Genomic DNA, 14,785 nt, shown 5'->3' with positions numbered 1-14,785 from the left:
TCACACACAGGGACCCGTGACTAAGATGGATGGTCACAGTGGAAACAGAAAGTGGTACAAGAGAGGACAATGTTCCCCCCTCAAAGAGATGGAAGTTTCTTCCCCTCTACACCACACAGCCTATCCCTGAGACTTTAGGCCAGTGACCACCCTGTGGTTTTTAACAGGCTGACAGGGTCCCAGTAATTTGGGGGGAGGCCTTTCAATGGCTTAAAGACTAAAGCAAAGAACAGCACAGTAGAGAGAGGGGAATCTTTTATGCTCACCCTTTGGTGCTTTCAGAGTTCCACAGAACGCACCAGACAGGTTACAGGTGTTTGACTGGGCTCCAGGAAAATCAGGAGAACAGTGTGGCTAGTGCTCAGCAGAGTGTGGGAGGAGACCAAAGTCAAGGAAGGAGAAAAGGAAGGGGGAAAGAGATAGACAGAAAGAGACAGATAATTGACAGATGTCAATCTGAGTCATGGTACCAGCTGAATCAGTGTTTTTGTTGCGCAGGCCCAGAGTCTCAGGACCCCAGGTGGTTCCTTTCTTGGTTCTTGTCTTTGAGGACAAAATAATTCAGCATTGAGACCAGAGTTACAGAGAAGCAAGAGATAAATAAAAGATACATGTTATCTTATTCTACACTATATTGAATGCTTCACATCATAATAGCACATGTATTGCTTGTAAAAGTTACATATACTAGAAAGAGAATGATTCAATAATTCTCAGAAAATATAGTTTTGTCTAAGGAAAATTTATGAAAATCTATATTTAGAGATCAGTTATAATTTCCTGGATATAAAAGCATTAAATAAAAATTACTGTTCCTTTATAACAGCAAAAAAAAAAGGAAAAATATAATTTTTGTAAAAGAAAATGTTTGTAAATTAGCAAAAGTGAAAAGATATCTTGTAATTAATCTTGTTTCAAAACAAGGATGTTCAAAACCTATATGGATAGAAGTAAAATTTATCTAATACACATAAAGTAATATTTAATAAGCTAAATGCTATAGCATGTTTACGTAAATATCACAAAGCTGTCACTTTACAAATTGACATGCGTGCCTTACAATGCTAATAAAAATATTAAAAGAGTTTGTTTTTATAGTCATGTAAAAAAACGAAAGTCCAAGAATAATACACTGCCTTAAAAAGTCAAGCTAGAAGAGTTCCCTACCAGACATCAAATTCATTGTAAGACCATAACGAATAAGTGGTATATTCTAAATTGCAGAGATGGACAGAAATTTTAAACTGAAGACCCCCAAAATACACCCTTAAATACATAAAAACTTGTATGAACTAATGAATAGTGACAGACTGTAGCTCAGAAAATGCCAGGGGCAGAAGAATTACAATGGGTCATGAGATATTTGTGAAAAAATGTACTGGTTCCCAGTGGGAATGGGAGTAGAGGGAGAGGGAAGGTGATAGGGTGTGGCTCTGGAGCTCTAGTGGAGGCTGAGTGAAGCATGTGCACATTTGGAGGGGCAGATATACACTCCCCAAATTAGTTATATAAACAACTGGAAGATCAATAAAATTAAAAAAAATAAAAACAAAAATAGAACTGTGAGGAAAATTTTGTGGCAATGATTATGTTCATGATTGTAGTGATCGTTTCACAAATGTATATACATATCAAAAATTCCGGATTGTGCATTTAAAAATCCCCAGTTTATTGTATTAGTAATACCTTGATAAAGCTGTTAGAGGTTATTTCAGTAATTGTATTTTTATGGATCTCATTATATCTTAATATATATGATAAAAAGTAGAATACAGTGTAATGTAATTACTTTCAATCTCTCTTTTTCTTTTTTTTACAGTACAGGGCAGTTGGGGAACCTGACAGCTCCTTGCAATTCTCATTGTCAGTGTTCATCTTCAGTTTATAGTGCTATATGTGGAAGAGATGATATTGGATATTTCTCTCCTTGCTATGCAGGCTGTGCACAATCTAAAACAATAAATGATCGTGAGGTAATTACTGTTTATTGTACTTTGGCCTCCCTAGTAAGGTGTTTGATTTGTAGATGGTATTTACATCTTACTCCTACCTCACTATGATAAAAGCTTTTCTCTCTTTATTTTCCTTTTTTAAATTTTAAAATTTTTTTTATTAATTACTTTTTTTTTTTTTTTTGCTTTTCCAGGCATTGCATTATCTTTATTTTTTTTTTTTTATAAATTTTATTGTTATATTCCCCATACAATTGCAGCCCCCCATTCTGACCCCAATCCCTCCCCTCCCGCCCCCGCCCCCCTAAAAGTGTCTCTGGTTCATAGTTTTTTGTTGATTTTGATTTTCACTTTCTTATAGTTATTCATTTTCCTGGTCCCTTATTTAAGTTTTCTAGATTCCTGCTATGAGTGAGACCATCCGGTATTTTTCTTTTTCTTTTTGGCTTATTTCGCTGAGCATGATCCCTTCCAGCGCCATCCATGTTGCAGCAAATTGCATGTGTTTATCTTTTTTGAATGCTGAGTAATATTCCATGGTATATATGTACCACATCTTCTTGATCCAGTCATCTATTTTTGGGCATTTGGGTTGTTTCCAAAGCTTAGCTATTGTAAACAGTGCTGCTATAAACATAGGGGTGCAGGTGTTCTTTGGAATTGATGTTTCTGTGTCCTTTGGGTAAATACCTAGGAGTGGAATTGCTGGGTCATATGGAAGCTCTATGTTTAGTAGGTCCAGAAATCTCCACACAGCTTTCCACAGTGGTTGGACCAGTTTGCACTCCCACCAACAGTGCAGAAGAGTTCCTTTTTCTCCACACCCTCGCCAACATTTGTTGTTGCTAGTTTTTTTAATATGTGCCATTCTCACTGGTGTAAGATGGTATCTCATGGTAGTTTTGATTTGCATTTCCCTGATTACAAGTGATGTTGAACATTTTTTCATATGCCAGTTGGCCATTTGCATTTCCTCTTCAGAGAAGTTTCTTTTAAGCTCTTCTGCCCATTTTTTGACTGGATTATTTTCTTTGTTGTTGTTGAGTCTCATCAGCTCTTTGCAGATTTTTGTGATCAGTCCTTTATCATTAGTGTTGGGTGCAAAAATGTTCTCCCAGTTGGTGGGGTTTCTCTTTGTTTTTGTTATTGTCTCTTTTGCTGTGCAAAAGCTCTTTAATTTGATATAGTCCCAGCTGTTTATCTTTGCCTTCACTATCACTTCTTTGGGTGATGTGTCTGTAAAGATGTCTTTGATGTGCAAATCACGTAGTGTTTCGCCTATATTTCCTTCTATATATTTTATGGTTTCAGGTCTTATGTCTAGTTCTTTAATCCATTTTGAGTTGATTTTTGTGTATGGTGTGAGGTGGTGGTCAAGCTTCATTCTTTTGCATGTAGCGACCCAGTTTTCCCAGCACCATTTATTGAACAAACTTTCTTTGCTCCAATGCATATTCTTTGCTCCTTTGTCAAAGATTAGTTGACCATAAATCTGTGGGTTTATTTCTGGATTTTCTATTCGATTCCATTGGTCTGTATGTCTGTTCTTGTTCCAATACCATGCAGTTTTGATGATTATGGCTTTGTAGTATAGTTTGAAGTCTGGGAGTCTGATGCCTCCATTCCCTTCTTTTTTTTTCAGGAGAGCTTTGGCTATTCGGGGTTTTTTGTGATTCCATATGAATTTCATCAATAATTGTTCTATTTCTTTGAAGAATGACATTGAAATTTTGATTGGAATAGCATTGAATCTGTATATTGCTTTTGGAAGGATGGCCATTTTAATAATGTTTATTCTTCCAAACCATGAGCAGGGGATGTCTCTCCATTTCTTTGTGTCGTCTTCTATTTCTTTTAACAGTGTTTTATAGTTTTCTTTGTATAGGTCCTTTACCTCTTTTGTTAGATTTATTCCCAAAAATTTGATTTTTTTTGTTTCAATAACAAAAGGGATGGTCTTTTTGATTTCTTCTTCTTCAGATTTATTGTTTGTGTATAGGAAGGCTACTGACTTTTGCATGTTGATTTTGTATCCTGCCACTTTACTGAACTGATTGATGAGTTGAATTAGCTTTTCTGTGGAGTTTTTGGGGTTCTCTATGTATAATATCATATCGTCTGCAAATAGTGATAGTTTGACTTCTTCTTTTCCTATTTGGATTCCTTGGATGTCTTTCTCTTGTCTTATTGCCCTGGCTAGGACTTCCAGTATTATATTGAAAAGCAATGGTGAGAGTGGACATCCTTGTCTTGTTCCAGATCTTAATGGAATTGCTTTCAGCTTTTCACCATTGAGAATGATACTGGCTGTTGGCTTGTCATAGATGGCCTTTATGATGTTGAGGTATGTTCCTTGTATCCCAAGAATTTCAAGGGCTTTTATCATGAATGGGTGTTGCACTTTGTCGAAAACTTTCTCAGCATCTATTGATATTATCATATGGTTTTTATATTTCTTTTTGTTGATGTGTTGGATAACGTTGATTGATTTTCGGATGTTAAACCATCCTTATGCCCCTGGAATGAATCCAACTTGGTCGTGGTGAATTATCTTATGGATACATTGTTGGATTCTGATAGCTAAAATTTTATTGAGGATTTTTGCATCAGTGTTCATTAGGGAGATTGGCCTGTAGTTTTCCTTTTTTGTGTTGTCCTTGTTCGGTTTTGGTATTAGTGTAATGTTGGCTTCATAGAACGTGTTTGGTATTGTCCCTTCCTTCTCAATTTTTTGGAAGAGTTTGTGAAGGATAGGCACTAATTCGTCTCTGAATGTTTGGTAGAATTCATTTGTAAATCCATCAGGTCCTGGGCTTTTGTTTTTGGGGAGGTTTTTGATTACCATTTCAATTTCGCTAATTGTAATTGGTCTGTTTAGGTGTTCTATTTCTTCTTTATCTAGCTTTGGGTGATTGTAGAGTTGTAGGAATTTGTCCATCTCCTCTAGATTGTTAAACTTGTTTCCATATAACTGTTCATAGTAGTTACTGATTATTCTTTTGATTTCTGCTGTGTCCGTTGTGATTTCTCCTCTTTCATTGATGATCCTGTTTATTTGTGCTTTCTCCCTTTTTTCCTTTGTGAGCCTGGCTAGGGGTTTGTCTATTTTATTGATTTTTTCAAAGAACCAGCTCTTGGTTTCATTGATCTTTTGGATTGTTTTTTTAGTTTCAATTTCATTTATTTCTGCTTTGGTTTTTATTATTTCTTTTCTTCTACTGGTTTTGGGGTTTTTTTGTTGTTCTTTTTCTAGATCTTTGAGCTTCGAGATTAGGTTGTTTCTTTGCGTTCTTTCTTGTTTCTTGATGTGAGCTTCTATTGCTATATATTTTCCTCTTATTACTGCTTTTGCTGCATCCCATACATTTAGGATATTGGTGTCCTCCTTGTTGTTCAATTCAAAAAATTTTTTAATTTCTTCTTTGATCTCCTCATTAGTCCAATGGTCTTCCAGTAGTGTGGTTTTTAATCTCCATGAGGTAGGAAAGTTCCTTGCCTTCTTTTTATGGTTTATTTCTAGTTTGATGCCTTCATGGTCAGAAAAGATGGTTGATATGATTTCAATCTTGGTGTATCTGTTGATGTTTGTCTTGTGCCCCAGTATGTGATCGATCCTGGAGAATGATCCGTGTGCGCTTGAGAAAAATGTGTACTCCGTTTTTTTGGGGTTTAGTGTTCTATAGATGTCTGTTAAGCCCAATTGCTCTAGGTCTTTATTTAGAGCTTTGGTTTCTTTACTTATTTTTTGTCTTGTTGATCTATCCATTGTTGATAGTGGTGTGTTGAAGTCTCCCACTACGTATGTGTTTTCTCTGATGTCTGTTTTCAGAGAGGACAACAGTTGTCTGATATATTTTGGTGCTCCTTCGTTTGGTGAGTATATGTTAATGAGTGTTATTTCTTCTTGAAGTATTGTCCCCTTGATCATAATGTAGTGACCATTGGGGTCTCTTTTTATCTTTTTGAGTTTGAAATCTGTTTTATCTGATATAAGTATAGCTGTTCCTGCTTTCTTTTTTGGTCCATTTGCTTGTAGGATTATTTTCCATCCTTTAACTTTGAGCCTATTTTTATCTTTTGTAGCTAAATGTGTTTCCTGGAGACAGCAAAAGGTTGGGTTTTGTTTCTTAATCCAGGCTGCAACTCTGTGTCTTTTTATTGAAGAGTTTAGTCCATTTACATTTAGAGTTAATATTGATATGTTAACATCTGTATTTGCCATTGTGTTTGTCTTTCCTTTGATTTTATTTATTTATTCTTTTAATAACTTTTTTTTTTTTTTGGCCTTCTTTCATTGTTATTCGTCGCTCTGAGGTTCTGGCTTTAGGACTCCTTGTAGTATTTTTTGGAGTGGGGGTTTAGTTGCAATGAAATTCCGGAGTTTCTGTTTGTCTGGGAAGGTCCATATTCTTTCTTCAAAGAGGAAGGAGAGCTTTGCGGGATAGAGTATTCTTGGTTGGCATCTGTTTTCTTGGAGTCTGTTGACTATGTCCCTCCACTCTCTCCTTGCCCGTAGTGTTTCTTCGGAGAAGTCTGATGTCAGCCTGATTGGTTTTCCTTTGAATGTTATCTGTTTCTTCCCTCTTGCCAGCTTCATTATTTTTTCCTTGTCCTGGATTCTTGGGAGCTTTACTATTATGTGTCTTGCTGTATTTTTCCTTTCGTCGTGGAAGTTTGGTGTTCTTCTTGCTTCTTGTATATGAATTTTCAGCTCCTTCTTCACATTTGGGAAGTTCTCTTCAATTATCTCTTTGAATATTTTCTCTGTTCCTACATCTCTCTCCTCTCCTTCTGGTATTCCTATAACTCTTATATTTCCTTTCCTCATGGAGTCAGATAGTTCCCGAAGTCTTTCTTCGTTCTTTTTCTTCGTACTTCTCTTTCCTTTTCTGTTTTGGTTCTTTTTATTTCTGTGTCTTCAAGATTACTTATTCGTTCTTCCATTTCATCTATTCTGCTTTCATTGCTTTTCCCAGAATTCTTTAGTTCTTCCATTAATTCTTTGATCTCCTGCATTTCTTTTACTTCCCTCTTTAGGGACTCAATTTCTTTCTTCTGACCATTGTTTTCCCTCTCTAGGGACTCAATTGCATTCTTCTGATCGTTGATTATTTTTCCCTTATCATTGTTTTCCTTTATGACTTCTGTCAGTTTTTTAATCACGGCAATTTTAAATTCTCTTTCTGGAAGGCTCAGAAATTCTTCCAAGTTATTGTCGTTGCAATCTGGGGGCTGGCTTTCTTTTTGTGGTGTGCTTTTTCTCTGGAGAGTTGCTAGGTTGCGTGTGGTTCTTCTCCTCCCTACTGTCTGTTTTCTAATTTGCCGTATGCGTTGGGACACTGTGTTGTTGGGACTTGCCGGCATCTTGGGTGGGCTTCTCTGTTCCCCTCTGGTTCTTCCAGGAGTCATCTGTCAGTTTCAAGCAGCCTTTACTGGAGAAAGGTCCCTGTTCTAAAATGCCGATGTGGGGACACACTCCCCTGTGCGCCTGGTCTGCCCCGGCGGTGGGTTCCTGCTCCCCTCTGGGCTTGGACTGCAGGCCAGAGGGGGTCTGGCGTGGGCGAACTTCCCCCGCTCACCTCTGGCTCCTGAGGAAGCCTTCTGCAGGTAGTCTTTACTGAAGAAATGTCCCTGTTCTAAAATGGTGATGTGGGACACACTCCCTGCGCTTCTGGTCTCAGGCACACTCTTCTGCGCGCCTGGTCTGCCCCGGCTCTGGGTGCTCGCTCTCCCTGTGGGCTCAGACTACTTTTTCAGAAGGGGCCCGGTGTGGGCTAACTCCCCAGCTGGCCACTAGCTCCTTCAGTAGCCTGTGCTGGGGTCAAGTCGCTAGGTGGCACCAGAGATCTCTCCTAGAGCCCTTGGGGAGCTGATTTTCCACCCCGTGGGACAGGGAGCAGAGCGGGGATGGTAGGGTACACCTCAACGGCTTTGGGGTGCTGTGTCTGCCTTGTGCCCCACCGTCGTGGGGAACCCATGCCCCTAATTTCGTGCCCCGGGTCTCAGTTCCAAAGCCCTCAGTTCCAGGACGCGGGCTGTAGCCCAGATCAGTGGCGCGGGAATGGCGCCTTTTGAATCCCGCTCCCCTGCCTGGGCGCCTTGTTCCTGCTCACTCAGGGAGGGCCTCAGCCCGGGTCTCAGTTCCAAAGCCCTCAGTTCCAGGACAGGGGCTGTAGCCCAGATCAGTGGCGCGGGAATGGCGCCTTTTGAATCCCGCTCCCCTGCCTGGGCGCCTTGTTCGTGCTCACTCAGGGAGGGCCTCCGCTGTCTCCCCGGAAGCCTAGGTCGCAGGCGCGGGGACCTGGGCAGCTGCAATCCCAGCACCGCTTTCGCGCAAGCTTACCGGGTGGCCGGGGCTGTGTGCTGGTGCTGGTCTCCTCCTGGGGGGCGGGGCTCTCTTTAATGGCGCGTGGAGCTCACCTCCGCGGCGGATCCTGCAGGGTTCGCCTCAGCTCCCGTTCACGGGGTGTGGTGGCTGAAATAGTTCCTTTCCACTCACAGTCCCGCTTGCTGCATCCGTTTTTCTTGTTGGGCGTTTTGGTTTGTTGTTTCCCTGGTCTCTGCCGGTCGGAGAGTGCCGCCTCTGTGGGCGGGGGAGGGGAGCAGGGTTCTGCGCTTCCCTCCCTTCTCGTCCTCTTTTATGGCAACTTTCTTCTTCGGGCAGTTTGCTGGAGTCGTCCGTTTATCTTCCTTGTCCCAGTTCTCACTGGGACCTGCCGCTTTTCCTCCCTATTAACTTTTTTTAATGGGAGATCTTACTCGCAGCGTCTCCTCGCCGCCATGTTGCTCCGCCCCCTCTCGCATTGCAATTACTTTATTTTTTACATCATTGTTCATTTTTAAACAATATTTGCTTCTCCCCACCCCTTCAGGTGTAGTCCCCATAGAATTTCACCAATGCACCTGTGCACCCTCACCTCAGTCCCCTGTGCTCCTCCCTCCCTCCCTCTGATCCCTCTCCCTCCTCCTCCCCTACAGGATGTCTCTGATTTATAATTGTCTGGTTTTGCTTTGTTGTGTTTTGTATTGTTATTATTATTTCCCCTGATGTCTTATTTGGTTCCCCTATATTCCTGCTATAAGTGAAACCATCCAATACTTTTCTTTTTCCTTCTGGCTTATTTCACTGAGCATAATTCCTTCTAGCTCCATCCATGTTGCTGGGAATGGCATGAGTTTATCTTTTTTGATTGCTGAATAATATTCCATGGTATATATACCACATCTTCTTGATCTAGTCATCTATTTTTGGGCATTTGGGAAATTTTAAAACCCAAAAAATAACACTTGTTTTATGTGGCCACAATACAAAGGGTTTATGGGAATTGAGAATGTTAAAGTCAATTCCTACATTAAGGCCTCCATGTCTATATCATCTCAATTATATGGATTTAAAGCAGTGAATGACTATTGTCTACGGCTTCCCATCACAAATTCAGAAGAAGCAGTCTAAGAGTAATTATCTTCCCAATCCACTATAATCTTGAACTCCCATATTTCCCACACCAATATTTTGACCAATACAACCTTTTGATCAGCTTTCCTGACTTTTCCTTCTGCTGAGCAATTCAATATATCTATGCTTTACCTTCTTGCTGTCTCTACGTCACTGCTTCACATTCATTTAAATGTGGAAATCAGCCCCTTTACATGAATGAGAACTCATTTTAAAATTCTACTTGTTCATCTTTGGGGTCATTGCTATCAGAATGCCTTAATTCCCTGAGCTTCCTGACAACCTACAGGCAAATGATTCTGTTTTGTCATGAAGTGCATTTTAACACTCTTCTATGATTTTGATGCCAAATTGCACAATTGAGCTTAGCTAAATAATGGACTTCAGCTTCTCCTGTTTAATTAGCACAGAAGTAGGACCCAGGATTTAGAAATTTTGTTGTTCCCCTCTCTGGCTACTAGTCTTGCTGAGTGGAAGAGTGCCATCTTGCAAAAGCAGCCTTTGTCTTGGTCTATTGGATACTGTAGACACTAGGGACCCTTATGGCCTTAGAAACTCTTTCATTTTCTCCAATCTCTTGTTTATTAATAAATCCCATTGTTGTACCCAGAGCCTTACTGGTCAGCATTTGCAAGGACATGGGTGAGAACCACAGACAGTGACCTACACCTCTCCTTGGCACTCTTTTACTTTCATTTTTTCTCTTTCATTTTTGAAGAAGAAAGCAACAACCTTCTCAATGGGTATAGAATTCTATATTGGTAGTGGTACCCCACCCCATGCTGGCATTTAAAAGATGCCATTTTCTTCCCTTATGTGTCTGACTGTTTTTAGGATTTTCTCTTTGATTTTGGTTTTTAGCAGTTTTAAACTGTGATATGCCTAGCTGTGGTTTTCACTAAATTTAAATTTATGTTGCTTCAACTTCAGAGTATCTTTAGTTTGTGGATTTGCATGTCTTGGTTTGAAAATTGTCAGCTCTTTTTGTTTCCTTATCCTCTCTCCATTCTTGTGTGTGTTTAGTCCATGTATGAGTTTACTCCAGCTACATAATAAGTTACCTTAGCCTATGCACTTATTAGTTCACAGTTCTAAGGTCAGAAGTCTACAGCATGGAATGACTCTAGGTTCTCTGCTTAGTCTCTCAGTCTCACAGACTGACTAATGGTGGTAGTTCAGCTATGTTCCTTTCTGGAAGCTCTGGGGGAAAATCAACTTCTGATTCCATTCAGGTTATTAACAAAATTCAGTTCCTTTGGGTTGTAAACAAACAAACACACAAACAAACAAGGTTGCCTTTTCCTTGTTAGCAATCTGCTGAGTGCCCAAATGCAGGGGCAAAAATTTTAGGGACATCCCCGTTCTTTATGACCCTCCATTTTCAAGCATAAGCAACAGAGTATCTCCTCTACAACACAAACTTTGAATCTCTGACTTCAGTAAAAGTGCAGTACCTTTCAAAGCTCACCTAATTAGGAAAGGTTTATCTTCTCTTTCTTAAAGTCAATATGCCATATAATGGAGTTGGAAAGTGGAGTAAAATCCATTATCTCATAGTTGTTTGAAATTTGCAGGCTTTATATTCTAAGTTAGAATTCTAACACATCCTACAAATAGACCTTTACACTGTATTTCACACTCTTTTGCTCTTTTATTTTCCATCCCCTTTAATCTATTTGTTTAAATGTAGATTTTTTTATTGATTTTCTTTTATATATTCTCTTTTCAGTATCTACTTTGCTGTTAATACTATTTTACTGAGATTGTAAATTTATTCATTGCATTTTCAGTTCTAACATTTATGCTTTTGTAGAATCCAAGTTCCTGATGAAATCCCACATAATGTAAAATATTTTGTCAATTTTTCTATCTATTTTCTGGAAAATATTAACCATAGCTAAAGTGCTAATGACCACTTTTCAGTCTAGTTTTGTTTATTCTTCACTTAATTAAAAAAGATCAAACTTGTCATTTTGCTTTCCTTGTAATATTATACTAAATCTTGACCATGATGAAATATGAAAAATTTCTAATTACACAACTGTATATTTCTCTATTTTGGACCATCGTTTTTCTAAGTCATTCAGATTCAAACCATCTTTTATTCCTATTAGTTGTTCATTAGTAAACTGACTCCATATTTTTCAAAATTTGTATTTTTTGGCTTAGAACCTTTTCAATAGATTAATAAATTATTAACTGGTCTCTATCTCCAAATTTTGTTAGCTTTTTTTTTAAAAGAAAATTATATATTCATTGTCCTATTTATCAATCTTATAACAACTACCCCTTATTTTCATGATTCTTACTCAGAGTTATATCATGACTTTCATTGATTATAGACATTTGTCTTTGTAAGCCCCCACCTTCACTGAAAAAAAATCTACTGTCTAACTGCAGTGGTACTGTAGGGTGAATGATTTTCAGGCTTCTCTGCCTAAAGCCATTAGGATTGCATGCCTGATGGTGGGCACCTGCCTTTTGTTACATTGTAATTTTCTGTTGGGTTGTTTACTCTTGTAGGCCCTGGCTGCAGGGGAGAAAGGGAGAGAGTGAGAGCCGGGAAGCAGCTTGAAAGAGCAAAGACTTGCTGGGGGACAGGAGGCCTACTGGCCTCCCACCTCCCCACCCCCCCACGCTGTGTACCTGGTTGCCATACTACTTGTAAAAGCTCAATAAAAGCCTGAAAAAACCACCAGGGTTCCAGGACTCTCCTTTACCCGTCTGCTCCAATCATAGAAAACCTGCTCTGTGCCCTTCCTGGCACTACAGGTGGGAAGATAAATATGGCCCAGACTGGAGTCATTATATTTTATTCACTTTTCTTCTTTGAGTTTAAAACATTAAAATTAAACTTTTCTTTGTGGTCCCGAAAGTACTATGGAATCTCTACACTGTGTTTTCTCTTTTTAACAGATAACAGCACTCTCATCATTACATATAAATAAACATGTTTTCTGACATGTTCCTAAAGTCTCCAAAATTGGCTAAATGTCCATGTTTACCAAATCCCAGCTATAATTTCATTTCACTCATTGTACTTTTCTTCATTGTCAATTCATATAGCTTTCTAATATTATTTCATCAATTGATTATAAATATTTTTGTACTATTTCTTAAATTAGTGGACTTTTTCCTAAGAATCATTAAATGTACATATATGATCCTTTATTAACAAAAATACCTTCTAATTACTACTAATGTCTCATTTTTAAATAATATATGGCAAGTTTAATGTAAGGTTATTTACTAATAAAACTGGCAGTCTCCCTGAAGTTAATGATTTAATTTTATATTACATTAATAAGAGTTTTTGCTTTATGACTATATTACTAAATGATTAATTTAATATTTATAGGTATACTACAATTGCTCTTGCATTAAACATGGATTAATATCATCAGATGAGCAAGGTGATTCTATTGATGCTAGATCTGGGGCATGTGATCCCAAATGTTATAAACTTCCTTTGTTCCTTGCTTTTGTGTTATCTACAATTGTATTTTCTTGTTTTACTGGTATACCAATCATCCTGACCATCCTCAGGTATGTATATATTATTCTTTAATACATAAGAGTGAGTGACAATCTTAGGAAGATTTTGCAAAATTGTAGCAAATATTTTACTGTGTTTCAAAGTAGCAACTATTAGTGGGAAAAATTATTACATTGTTAAAATCCATGCACACGTTTAATTCTCTGTTTTAATGAATTTATTTGCATAAAATATAGATATCACATTTAGTTTTAATTAGCTAAGTAATTAATTTAACTTAATGCATGAAAACTTCATATATGGGAAAATTATTGTATTTTAAAAATTCATGAATATATTTGATTCTTTTATTTATATGATTGAAGTTTATAGATATCACATTTACTTTAACTATTATTGAAAAGTAAATTTGTTTATTTGTTACATATCTGGAAAATTCTTAATTATAACACAGATATGGTTATAATATTGACTCATAAGTTATAGTAATTTATAGATTATTTACTTTAATTTTTATATTTCATATTAAGGGGTACAATTTTAATAAACATTTTCATAGACAATTTGACTATGAAAAAACATTAGCTTCACCCACAAAGGTACCTAATAACTCTAACTTTTAGAATTTCATTATGTAAATTTTTATTATTCTAAAATAAACCTACATTCACTTGTTCTTCCACAAAATATGAAATACTTTAAATATTTTTTATCACAGAAGCAGAATAACTTGTCATAATTAAATTTTTTCAAAAGGTCAACATAAAACTTTAAGCCATATGGAATAGCTTTCTGTCCCAAGGAAAGCTGAGTATAAAACAGGAATAAATAAGTGCATGCAAAAAAAATGAAATTGGGGCCTCCCCTGGTGGCGCAGTGGTTGAGTGCTGGGCTGCAAAACTGCCCACAGCCTCTGCAGCGTTGGTTTGATCCCCAGCCCGCTGGCGAGGGTCCCACATGGCGCGACAGACCTCTCCTGCCAGGCCCGCTGCTCCCCTCAGCAGTGTATTTCGTCAGTCTGCCTGTTCTGTTCCCCGCTCTGGCTCTGGTGAATTCTCTCACCCTCCCGTGCATGTGACTGTACCCAGTGCTTGTATAAATAAATAAATAAATAAATCTTTAAAAAAAAAATGAAATCAGGGGCCTCCCCTACTGGCACAGGCGGTTGAGCGCCGCACTGTGAAGCTGTCCACAGCCTCTGTAGCACCGGTTTGATCCCGGCAGGCTGGTGAGTGTCCCACATGGTGCAGCAGACCTCTCCTGTCAGCAGTGTACTTCGGTTGTCTGCCTGTTCTGTTCTGCCCACTCTGTCTCTGGTGAATTCTCTTACCCTCCCACGCATCTGGCCTGGACCCTGGTTTCTTGTATAAATAACTAAATGAATCTTAAAAAAAAAATGAAATCAGAATATGGGGTCTCTGCCATCAATGAACTTTTAATTTAGAGTGGATATAAAACTTGGACATATCAATTACTGTGAAATAGTTTTTTCATACATATGTGTCTGGATATGTATGAATAAAGTACAAAGACCACTAAGATATGGACTTGCCTTGAGTTGCTTAGAACTCCATGGGAGGGAGAAAAACACACAAATAGAATTGCAGTGAATAATTAGAGCAAATTTAAAGATTGTATAACTGGTCCAGGAACAAAAAGGCAGGAAAGGTAATTTCTATGCAAGATTGCTTGGAATTACTTATAGAAGGCATGAAACTTGAACTGTGTTATGCAGATTAAAAATTTTTGAAAAAGTGCAAACTGGGGATAAGTTTTTTTTTTTTTAGATTTATTTATTTATGCATACAAGAGCTGGGGTGCAGGCCAGAGATGCAGGGGTTGGCGGGGGAGGGGGGAGTGAGAGGCTGCATCAGAGACAGA

This window comes from Talpa europaea, assembly GCF_964194135.1.
Source record: "Talpa europaea genome assembly, chromosome: 5".
NCBI lineage: Eukaryota > Metazoa > Chordata > Mammalia > Eulipotyphla > Talpidae > Talpa > Talpa europaea.
The sequence above is the reverse complement of the archived record's forward strand: the minus strand, read 5'-3'. Positions refer to the sequence as shown.